The sequence below is a fragment of the Gouania willdenowi genome, chromosome 10 (assembly GCF_900634775.1).
Source record: "Gouania willdenowi chromosome 10, fGouWil2.1, whole genome shotgun sequence".
Lineage (NCBI taxonomy): Eukaryota > Metazoa > Chordata > Actinopteri > Blenniiformes > Gobiesocidae > Gouania > Gouania willdenowi.
In genome coordinates, this window is record NC_041053.1 from 101,750 (window position 1) to 113,430 (window position 11,681).

General features: G+C 43.3%; 1 pseudogene; it reads left to right on the top strand.

Annotated features, from left to right (window-relative positions):
• The first annotated feature begins 2,904 nt into the window (after positions 1-2,904).
• On the top strand, positions 2,905-5,370 carry LOC114471502 (sperm-associated antigen 6 pseudogene; annotated as a pseudogene).
• Positions 5,371-11,681: the final 6,311 nt, after the last annotated feature.

The window sequence follows — 11,681 nt, forward strand, 5'->3', positions numbered from 1 at the left end:
TGATGTCACATGGCCCCACTGCCTGTGAACATCTCATTGTTTTCTATTGGAGTAAAACATTCAGCCTGATTTTTAGATCATTTAACAGCTTTTTAGGTCAAAATGACAACTTGTGCCGCATTTGGTTGCTCTAAAATACAAGGAAAAGTTAAAGATGTTGATTAAAGATGTTGATTTGAACCTCTTTTGTTTGAAGGATGACACTTTGTTAGTGGAAATTTCATCAAATTGAGGAAACGCTACAAATATGTAGAAACATTTGCACACATTATGTTTTCAAAAGCTCCAGAATTAATCTCAACCCAGCAGCAGTTATCATGCTCATACTGCAGCTGATAACCAACCAATCAACCAACCAACCAACCAACCAAGGGACGGAGTGTGATTGGCTCAGAGGCTGCAGTACTCGCTCCAGTTCATGTCGTCTGTCTCTAGATTGTCCATTCACCGAGACAGGAAAGAGGAATATGATCAATCAGTGAGTCACAGATTAAGTTTGTGATCTAATCCACATGTTTGTTCTCCTGTTTTACGAACAAAAATCAATAAAGAACTGAATTGTTAAGCAGAATCGGAATTGTAAAAATCATATAATTTCCCATTTCTAGGCCATACTATTTAAAAAACTTCCAGACGGGGGAAGGCAACGTCATGCTTAAATAACACTAGAATACTTTTTCCGGTGAAAAACATAATGAAAATGCATAATATTGTATGAAAACATGTTGGTGATGGTTTTAGTCTATGTCATATGGAGCTGAAGTCCAGCATTTTCTAAGATTTGGCCCCAGATTTGACATTTATGTCTCTTTCTTATGCATTCCAACCAAACCACCCGTTTAGGTAAAAAATAACGTATCAATGGAATATTCTGTCATATTGCCCTTTCTGCCTGATTAGTCTCTTCAGTTGCGTTCAGTGTGAACACACCTTTAGAGTGATTGACGTCTGTAAACCATAGGTTGCAGTGTCTGAAATGTTGGCCATAGAAAGCTGATTACAGAGAGGCAGGTTTCTGACCTTCCTATGATTGTTTATGAATTTATTAATTGTTTATGAAGTTTTGTGAAAAAAACATCTCATGTTCACAAGTAGATGGCGCTGTGTCTACAGTCAGTTATTGTTATTGGTATGTGTTAGTTGTCGTACAGTGATAATTTGTGTGAAGTTTCAGATCGATAAGATTTACTGTTTTAAGGGTTAAAATGGTGATCTTGACCAGAGTTGAAGGCTTGCCATGCCCACACTGTATGAGATATGGAAATACTTTTAAGATCCATTGAGTCTTATCAGTCCTTTAGTGATGTGCACAAGTGTCAGGACTCTATAATAATTCCTCTTAGAGCTAGAGGCTAAAATGTGAGTCCCTGAAATCAGATTTAACAGTCTTATAAATGTTGAAATATAAACTGCAAATGTGCGCGAGGGGCTGCTTATTTGAAAATATAAAGGGGGTGCTACAGAGCCAATTTTGAAAAAGTAATTACAAATGATTTGAGAAATTTGAGTTTTTAGTACCATTAACATACATCAAGGGTAGTGTCACTTGCAAAAAGTGAGGAAACCCGACTCTCCAGAGATGCCACGCCAAAAAGAGCCTGAGGAGAACCAAGAGGCCAGTCAGCAATGTCTCCATCCAGGAGGTCAGTGTGGACATTGTGGAGGAGTACAAATACCTGGGAGTGGTGATTGACAATAAACTGGACTGGAGGAGGAACACTGACTCCCTCTACAGAAGGGGCCAAAGCCGTCTCTATTTTCTGAGATGGCTGAGGTCCTTCAACAAATTCAGGAAAATGCTGAGGATGTTTTATGAGTCAGTGGTGGTGAGTGTGATCCTCTACGCTGTTGTTTGCTGGGGGAGCAGACTGAGGGTCACAGACACCAACAGACTCAACAGACTCATCCACAAGGTCAGTGACGTTGTGGGGATTAAACTGGACTCTCTGACAGTGGTGACAGAGAGGAGGAGCCTGTCCAAGGATGAAGGTCATCTTGGTCAATAAGTCCCACCCACTCCATGATGTGCTGGTCAGTCACAGAAGCACCATCCGCATCTTTAGGACCTTTAGAACCTTCAGCACCAGGCTGATCCAACCACGGTGCTCCACACAACGCCACAGGAAATTATTCCTGCCTGTGGAGATCAAACTGTATAATTCATCACTGTAACCTCACAGCTTGATTGTTGTAAATATCTGTATCATATTTGTATATCATTTGAATATTGTTATTATTATTATTATTGTTATTACTATTATTATTATTATTATTATTATTATTATTATTAGTAGTAGTAGTAGTAGTAGTAGTATTAGTATCTATCCTACTTTATTTTCTACTATTGTAATGTGTGTATCTGATCCCTAGTTTTTAACAGTGTTTTACTTCATTATACAATTATTTAAAGTTTATTCTTTCTTTTATCTTTGTTAAATGTTTTATTCTTTTATTTGTGATTTTTTTTCTGTGGCTGTAACATAAGTAATTTCCATCTGGGATTAATAAAGGAATTCTGATTCTGAAAAAGCGGCATCTCCCACACCTGAGCACTCCAGGGAGCACAAACACACACAGCCGCCACCTCATCCTGAGGGCCCCGTGAGCACACACCCGCCCACGCCCAACGCCCTGGGTTTGGGTCCAGGGAACCCCCCCACCCGAGATCCCAGCAGATGGGCAGAGACCAAGGGGCAGCCAGCATCATCCTCGTGCGAACTAACGTATCTTATTCAGCAGCCAATCAGGAGTCAGCATTTTCCTCTGCTCTTGATGATGTCACAACTTGTCTTCTGCAGTCAATCAGGAGTCAGCATGTTTCTTTGCTGTTGATGATGTCACAGGTTCTCTCAAAATCAAAGAAAGCTCCTTTTTCATAGGTTCCTTTAATGTCACAGGATCCTTTCGAGTAGCCACTCATCATCACACCAATAACAACGAAAGAAGAACAAGTTCATTACTTCAACAAGGAATTACAGGAACAAATTTTGAGACAAAATGGAGAGCACTCTCTTCAACCAAACACTTGATATGGAGTCATCTTCTGACAAACCCACCATGATTCAGCAACAGATGATTGAAGCCTATGATCAGTCCCAGACATTAAGGATGGAATTTAAGCAGATGGTTGCTGATTTGTCAATCAACTCTGAGAACATGAAGGTCCACCAAAAGGAAAAAATGATTTCCCAGTTGCGTCTTTTCATGTTGGATGAGGATCCCAGCATCCAGCACAATGCAGTTTTGGCTCTGGGCCGTCTGGTAGAACACAGTGAAGAGCTGGCTAGGATTGTGGTGAAGAAAGACATCCTGCATCAGTTGATCTGGTCTATTCCTTCACAGCCTCATCATTATAAGAAGGCTACAGTGTTTGTGCTGCATGCTGTGGCCAAACACTCCCCTGAGCTCTCCCAGGCTGTGGTTGACAGTGGTGGGTTGGATATTTTGGTCTCCTGTTTGGGAGCTGTTGACCCTGAGGTAAAAGAGGCTGCCGCCTGGGCCCTGGCCTACATCGCACAACAAAATACAATGCTTTCTCAGGCTGTGGTGGATGCAGGTGCAGCCTCTCTGCTGTTGTCCCTGCACACAAATGACCTGGATCGGGAGGAGGTCAACACTGGCACCATCGCACTCCTGAAACAGATTATCCGCAGCCCTGATGTCAAACTGAAAAGGCAGGTGCTGTTCACTCTCATTCAGATCAGTAAACACTCAGTAGAACTGGCTGAGATGGTGATCGCGGCGTACATTTTGCCAGATGTCATGATCTGCCTCCAGGACCCGGATGAATATGTAAAGAAAGATGTCATCACCTTGATGTGGGAGGTGGTCAAACACAGTGCACAGTTATCTCAGGTGATTGTGAACTGTGATGGTTTAGTGGAGGTGGTGGACTACCTGGATAAAAGCCGTGGAAGCATGAAACTTCCCGGGATCATGATGCTGGGATACGTCGCTTCTCATAGTGAAAATCTCGCTATGGCCGTCATCCTCTCCAAGGGGTTGCAACAGCTGGCCATCTGTCTGTCCGAGGAGGATGATGATCACATAAAGGAGGCCACCGTATGGTCCATTGGTCAGATCGGACATCACACACCAGAGCACGCCAACGCTGTAGCCACTGCAGGCCTACTGCCTAAATTACTGCAGTTTTACACGGGAGCAAGCAGTTTGGAGGACCTGCGGCTCAAAAGTAAGAAGGCTCTGAAGAACATCCTGCTGAAGTGCACTCACCTGCCCAGTTTAGAGCCTCTCCTCAGCAACGCTCCCAGCAACATCTTAAATCATGTGCTTGGCCAGTTCAGCAAGGTTATGCATCATGACAGTGAAGCTTGCCAAGAGTTTGTGATGAGTGGTGGGTTAAGTAAAATACAGGAGATGGATGCTGAGCCTGGTTCAGCTCAGAGGAAACTGATCAATTCCATAAAAAGCTGCATCCAAGAGGCTTCAGCCAACCGCCTCAGAACGGCCAAGACCCAACACACCCCGCTGCCTCCCCGAACACCCGCCACTAGAACCCCTGCTTGCACCCAACTTCCCAAACCTTTTCATGACCCAACACCCAACCCCCGGGGAGGGATCAGCAGAAGAGCCAAAACCCAACACACCCAGCTGCCGCACCGAACACCCGCTACGAAGAACCCTGTTAGCACCCGCCCTCTCAAACCTATTCATGCCCCAACATCCAACCCCCAGGGAGGGCCGAGGGAGCCCCCCATTCGAGACTCCAGCAGAAGGACCAAGACCCAACACACCCCGCTGCCGCCCCGAACACCCGCTACGAGAACCCCTGCTTGCAGCCAACCTTCCAAACCTATCCTTGCCCCAACACCCAACCCCCGAAGAGGGCCCAGGGAGCCCTCCATCCAAGGCCCCAGCAGAAGGGCCAAGATCCACGCCCAGGGAAAAACCAGCGAGCACCCTCCAGTGGCCAGGTCTAGAGCCAGCAGACGCAAGACCCTAGGCCCAGAAGCAACTGATCCCAAGGCAGCACCGGTGGCAAGCCCCCTCACCGGCACCCACGAATCCTGGCCAATCACTCCAGAAGCAACTGATCCTGAGGAAGCATTGGTGGCAAACCCCCCCACCGGCACCCAAGAACCTCGTCCAATCACCCCAGAAGCAACTGATCTTGAGGCAACACCGGTGGCAAGCCCCTCCACCGGTACCCAAGAACCCTGGCCAATCACTCCAGAAGCAACTGATCCTGAGGTAGCATTGGTGGCAACACCCCCTCACCGGCACCCAAGAACCCTGGCCAATTACCCAGAAGCAACTGACCCTGAGGCAGCATTGATGGCAAGCCCCCCCAACGGAACCCAAGACCCCCGTCCAATCACCCCAGATAGCACTAACCTAGGTTTAGAGTAATAAAAAAGAAAGATTTTTTTCGGTGCCTCGGAGAACTTGAAAGAGAGAACTGAAAGAGAGAACAGAATTTGAAATATTATAGATTATTGAGCCTATTGACACCAAACTTGTCAAAATTGTCTAAAAACTCTACTTGACAATAAAACTGATTTTGAATATTAAAACATACTGGTCCTTTGTGTAAACTTTCCAGCGTTCAGTATTTTTAATTGGAAGAGTTGAAGAATTTCCATGCAGGACCTGAACATAACATTTATTGTCAGTGTGAGTGTGTGGGTGCGTGGCCCTTTAACTGCGAATGAATGCGCTGGTCGCTCGACCAGTGTGCAGAGTGAGGGAGTGTGTGTGACCTGAACAGAATAATTATAAGCTGTATGCCATTTTTGAGTGATTGGTCAAATAAACGTTGCAGCTTGTTGAAGTAAACTGGAGTCCCATGTCATACTCAACGACTGCTGTGAAGCAACTACAAGACAGTTGAAGATGAAGCTGCAGAGGCAGACCACACTGGAACTACGTGAAGCCTCCATCAGCATGAGCGGAGCAAAGACATATTTCCTGACTGTGGCATTGCAAAACCTGCTGTTGCTTATAGCACAGGGTTTAAAGTTTTCCGCCCCTACGACGGATTTCCGTCAACACATCACCCTTCTCTGCAACACAATGTGTGCTCTGCGGGTGATTCACAGTTCCGGAGTGTTCAGCTCAGCCACAGTTAATTGTTTCACGCTCCCGGACAGAGAAAAGATTGAGCAAATTTGGCCAAATACGCTCCAAAGCAGCTCCTCTTCCTCATCGTCAGTATAGGACGCCATGACTAAAAAGGTAAACAGTGCGCAAAGGATTGTGGGAACTGTAGGATCGTGGGGAAAGCGTCTGGGAAATGTAGGATTTTAAAGAAATTTCACAGGCAACCACTATGTGACGTTCCGCTCCAAGTCTGCTCGAGTGTTTGAGGTCAGATGAGAGTCCGTTGAGCGCGGAGTCCGCCTGAGTATGTTTGAGCCTTAAGACAGAGGACTAAATAGTGGGTGCCTCATGTATGGAGCTTTTGAAGAGGATAATGACAAAAGAAAGACAGAGGGAAGAGTGAAAGGAGCGGCCGGGAAGAAGCTGGTGGAGTAATTTCAATTCAATTCAACTTTATTTGTATAGCGCAATTTACAACAAAGTCATCTCAATGCGCTTATCAAAATATAAAATTCATAATAAGAAAGTAAAAACACAACAAGATCCACATGAACAAGTATTTAGTGACAGTGGGAAGAAACAACTCCCTTTTAACAGGAAGAAATCTCCGTTAGAACCAGGTTCAGAGGTGGCAGCCATCTGCGTGGACTGGTTGAGGTTAGTGGACAGAAGGACCAACAGAACAGGATAGAGAGATAGAACATCAGAGTGTCTCAGACTAGTTGAGCCGTGAACCACAGATCAGGAACTGCTATCATCAGCTTCACAACACCTGTATCAGAGCAGAGAGAGAAGGACGAGGAGAAGACACTGACTGCAGAAAAACATGATACATTAATATCAAGTCAGCCTATCTTGGCCTTGGGCCTCACTCCTAGTGGCCTAGTCAGCACTTATTATAAAGGTGATGAATATTCTCCTATTTATTGGTAAGCTAACAACGACTCCAAGGTCTGTAAATGCGACTGTTTACAGACGAACCCATGTCTGCTCTAGCGATTAGATTATATTATGATTCAGTCCTGTTTATACGGACTGTAAATAACATAACCAGCTACATCAGAATTTTAATCTCTTCCCGTTTATTTGAAATCTAACAGCGACTCCAAGGACTGTAAAATGCAACGAGCCCATGTCCGCTCTATTGGTTAAGTTAATGCTATTATACGGTATACGCTTCAGCATATAAGTAGGTTTTGAGTTCAGCCTTAAAGGTGGAGAGAGTAGCAGCCTCCCGTACTAAGACTGGAAGCTGGGTCCAAAGGCGAGGAGCCCGGTAGCTGAATGCTCTGCCTCCTGTTCTACTTCTTGACACGTTAGGAACTTCCAGAAGACCAGCAAACTGAGAGCGGAGTGATCTGCCCGGACAATAGGGCACTAACAGGTCTCTATAGATATACAGGAGCTAGATCATGTAGAGCTTTGTATGCTAACAGGAGGATTTTAAACTCTATTCTAGATTTTACAGGAAGCCAATGAAGGGAAGCCAATACTGTAGAAATAGGCTGTCTCCTGTTAGTACCTGTTAGTATTCTAGCTGCAGCATTCTGAATTAACTGGAGACTTTTTAGTGAGTTACTAGGACATCCTGACAGTATAGAGTTACAATAATTTAGTCTAGATGTAACACATACATGCATAGTTTTTCAGCATCACTCTGGGCCAAGATATTCCTGATTTTAGAGATATTACGGAGGTGGAAGAAGGTTGTCCTTGAGATCTGTTTAAAGGTATGCTATTTAACACTGAACTAAACACAATGGATTTATATGATAAATAATATAACACCTTTATGCTTTAACAGTGTCAGCAGCTTCTTGTCTGGGTTTTTTCATTCCTGCCTTTTCTGTAACAACAGTGTTGTTTTTGTTCTGAATTATGGATTTTAATTATTCATAGTTTTACACTTCAGCAACACTTAACCTGGTCAGGACCAAGTTATGAAGTGGATCAGATCTGAGGGAGTATAAAAGCTCCGCCTCCTGGTGCGTTACACTGTTTAAATGCATTATATTTGTTTAAGATTATAAGCTGTTCCTCCACTGTAAAAAAGGTTGCTCTGCCAATGTTGGACTAATGTGTTCTGACCTCTTTGTTCTGGTTCAGACCTGAGCTGCAGCGTTCTGAACCAGCTGTAGATGTTTGATGAAGACCATTACAATAGTTCAGTCTGCTGGAGATAAAAGCATGGACCAGTTTCTCCTGATCTTTGAGTCATTAAACCTTTCACTCTGGAGATGTTCTTTAGGTGGTAGAAGATGTTTTTGTGATAGATTTGATCTGATGCTGAATGTCAGATCTGAGTCAATCAGAACAGAGGTTTCAGACATAGCATAGCAGATGGTTTGATCCTTAAGACTCTTCAAGCTGCTCCTTTACGTGTCACCACTTTCACACCCAGATGTTTTTGAGCACATTACACACATCTGTTTGTCCCTCTTTGCCAGTTTAATGAAATCACACTTTGTCCTCCAATCTGTAAGATCAGCAGGTAAAAAAACTAATATATCGTTCATCATTATTTTTTTTTTTTTTGCACCGACAAGCTACATCCTTATCAGCCCTGTAACCGGTATTATTAAGGTGGCGTTAATCCTCAGACAAGCATTGATAGTGTCGTGCTGCCTGTCAGTCCCACATGCGGAGCTGACTGATGGGAGGGGCTACTGTAGACAGTGCTCGCCTCACTTCATGAGTAGGCGTCTGTAAATGCTATCGACACATTTATTATTGTTTTCAGCCAAAAAACTGCACATTACAGTAAAACAAAGCTGTTTAAGCAGCTATTGTGATTTTGAGTCAGAAAAGTGTGTGTGACGCTGCAGAACCAGAGCAGCTGAAGCAGATGAGTTGTGTGTGCGTGCCATGCAGGGTTCTCCACGGCTTAGCCTTTAGCCTAGCTGATAGTCCTCCGTGGCACCACGCTTCTCCCGTCTGTTCTAGTGGCGGCGAGTGCTGGCAAGCAAACCCGCTGCTTCGTGGGACGCTGGGTCGTTTTGGCGTAGCGGTCCAAGGTTTCCCCGCCCATCGGCCGCTACTGTGCCTCGGCTGCCCACAATGTTTAGTTGGAGTAGTGATTTACGATCATATATTATCTTACAGCTAAAACGTTGTGAGTTAATATGTTAAAACAGGGATAAATCAACATAATTAGCCTTGTTGTCACGAGCCAGTGCAGCAGCATCAGAGTCACTAATTCTCTTTTTGCACAATTTTTCATTGTTAAGTTGTTTGATATGCTTCATTTTAATATTTGTATTGTTTAGATAGTTGATTTAGTGTTTTGTTAATATAAAAAAAATATTTATACGGTATTTTTTTTGCTGTTTTATTTATGCATTTATAGTGTTTTATTTAGAACTATTTATTTTGTATTTTTCATTTCATTGCCTTATTGTTAAAAATCTTCAAAAATAAACAGATTCATTATTTGTTTTTGTTTTTTTTTTTTGTTATTTTGTGTTTTTTCATTGATTAAAAAAAAATAAAATATCGATAAAGTACCGGATTGATAAGAGTAGTAGTATACCCATCTCTAATGTTGAAAAGGTAAAGCCACAGATTTGTTTGCTTTATTGTTGTAATCTATGCTTTAAAATTAACATTTTGTATTTATTTAAAGTTTAAATAAATCTGAAATTGTTTATTATGAACCAGATTGATTTATTGCTTGTGTTCATTGAAAAATACATGACGAGGCCCTTGAAAAAATAATCGCATTTTAAATCTAAATTGCAATATTGAGGAAAAAAATTGCAATTAGATTATTTTCCAAAATCATTCAGCCCTAATATGGACATGCGCGCACATGCGCACTAACGAAAAATAAATTTTTGCTAGAAAAAAATTATTAATTTTTGTTTATTTTTTTTCAAAGTGAACGGACACGTGTTTTATTTGTTCATTGGATTATGTTAGGATTAGGGTTAGAATCTCAGTACGGAGGTAAACTCAGACCGTGACACTGGTTAAATAAATCATGCTTTTATTTTGATAACATTATTTCCTGTTTGGCGTTTGAGGTAGCTTGATGGTGATGGAAACATACGGAGAAGTAGGAGAAATTGTGTGTATAGAAATAAACACTGTGGGTTGTGGTGGGAAGGCTTTACTGAGCTGTTAGTGACACAGACTGAATAGAAACACGTCTGTGTTGTAATAAAATAAAACTGACCAGTTGGTCTGTTCTCTGGTAAATTCATATTTTGTCACATTTTAATGCAGATTTTCTTTTAGCCATCATCCAAACAATGGAAAGGTTTGGTCCTCCCACAGTCCACATATTATTTAATAAACAGTTATCTAATTATTAATAATAATAAGTGAAAGGTAAGTCAGAAATAAAAATCAAAGTGGAAAAGAAAAACCTTTTCTGTGTTGGCAATGTTTCAATTTAAATTCAGAGAGAGATGCTGCTGGCTGTGTAGGGGTGACCTCACTCTGACCCTGTGGGAAAGATAAGCCCCTCCCAGCTGGGTGACCTCACTCTGACCCTGTGGGAAAGCTAAGCCCCTCCCAGCTGGGTGACCTCACTCTGACCCTGTGGGAAAGCTAAGCCCCTCCCAGCTGGGTGACCTCACTCTGACCCTGTGGGAAAGCTAAGCCCCTCCCAGCTGCACCTGCAGCTCATTAAAACCTCCTCAGCCAATCAGGTGACCTGTTCCTTTTTGGAGTTTTTCTTACTACTAAGTATCTGTAAATAATTAAATATTATAAAATGGTTTGTGTTACCAAATCTTCAAACATAGACAAGACCGAAACAGGCAAAAGTAAAATGTTTGTATTCCCAACATAAATCATTACGTTCAAGTTACTTTTTTTCAGAAACAAAATGTTCAATATATATATATATATATATAGGAAAAAACATAGAACAGATGCACCGCCATTTGTGTCTCCCTCCTGCCTGAAAGCCTGTGCTGAGCAGCTGGCTCCCATCTTCACACGGATCTTCAATACATCACTGGAGCTGTGTGAAGTACCATCCTGCTTCAAAAGCTCCAGCATCATCCCAGTCCCAAAGAAACCTGCCATCACAGGACTTAATGACTATCGACCCATTGCCCTGACGTCTGTAGTCATGAAGTCCTTTGAGAGGCTGGTGCTGAGCCATCTGAAGGACATCACAAGACCCCTGCTGGACCCCCTGCAGTTTGCCTATCGGGCAAACAGGTCTGTCGAGGATGCAGTCAACATGGGACTGAACTACATCCTGCATCACCTCGACTCCCCAGGGACCTACGCTAGGATCCTGTTTGTGGATTTCAGCTCTGCGTTCAACACCATCATCCCGGTCATCCTTCACCAGAAACTCACCCAGCTCACAGTGCCGGCCTCCACCTGTCAGTGGATCACCAACTTCCTGACTGACAGGAAGCAGCAAGTAAGGCTGGGAAGCATCACATCCAGCACCCGGTCACTCAGCACTCCCTCTACACCAATGACTGCACCTCAGGGGACCCCTCTGTGAAACTCCTGAAGTTTGCAGACGACACCACCATCATCGGTCTCATCAGGGATGGGGACGAGTCTGCCTTCAGACGGAGGTGGAACAGCTGGCTCTCTGGTGCAGTCAGAACCACCTGGAACTGAACCCACTCAAGACTGTGGAGATGACAGTG